The sequence below is a fragment of the Penaeus monodon genome, chromosome 22 (genome assembly GCF_015228065.2).
Source record: "Penaeus monodon isolate SGIC_2016 chromosome 22, NSTDA_Pmon_1, whole genome shotgun sequence".
In the NCBI taxonomy this organism is placed as follows: domain Eukaryota; kingdom Metazoa; phylum Arthropoda; class Malacostraca; order Decapoda; family Penaeidae; genus Penaeus; species Penaeus monodon.
In genome coordinates this window covers 19124141-19124459 of record NC_051407.1, presented here as the reverse complement: position 1 = coordinate 19124459, position 319 = coordinate 19124141, and the positions used below count along the sequence as shown (strand labels likewise).

At 32.9% G+C, this 319-nt stretch overlaps 1 protein-coding gene across 1 annotated transcript in view; it reads right to left on the bottom strand.

Moving 5' to 3' along the window:
• LOC119587349 (GTPase-activating Rap/Ran-GAP domain-like protein 3) overlaps positions 1 to 319 on the bottom strand; it is a 420180-nt gene that overhangs the window by 343719 nt on the left and 76142 nt on the right. The gene's annotated exons all lie outside the window — the stretch shown is intronic.

Here is a 319-nt window from a genome sequence, read left to right as displayed (position 1 = left end):
GTTGTCTCAAGACTAAATTTCATGCCATGTATCTGTCAACCTACGACCAGTTTGGTAAATGTACGTACGTGTGCTAACAAAAAAATAAAAAAGGCAAACCTATTTGTGTCAATTTTTAGATGACAAATAAAAGGAATGTGAAATTTTAGAGTGAGAATATATAGGGAACATATTTTTTTTCTTTTTATAAAATCTTTCCATGTTGCAACTACAATAAAAATTCAGGACATGGTGATTTGTTTACGGTTCTTTGACCTGTGTTGCATGTTTTACTTTTTTCGGGTATGGAACCTATGTGCCATCATAGCTAGAGTGCAAG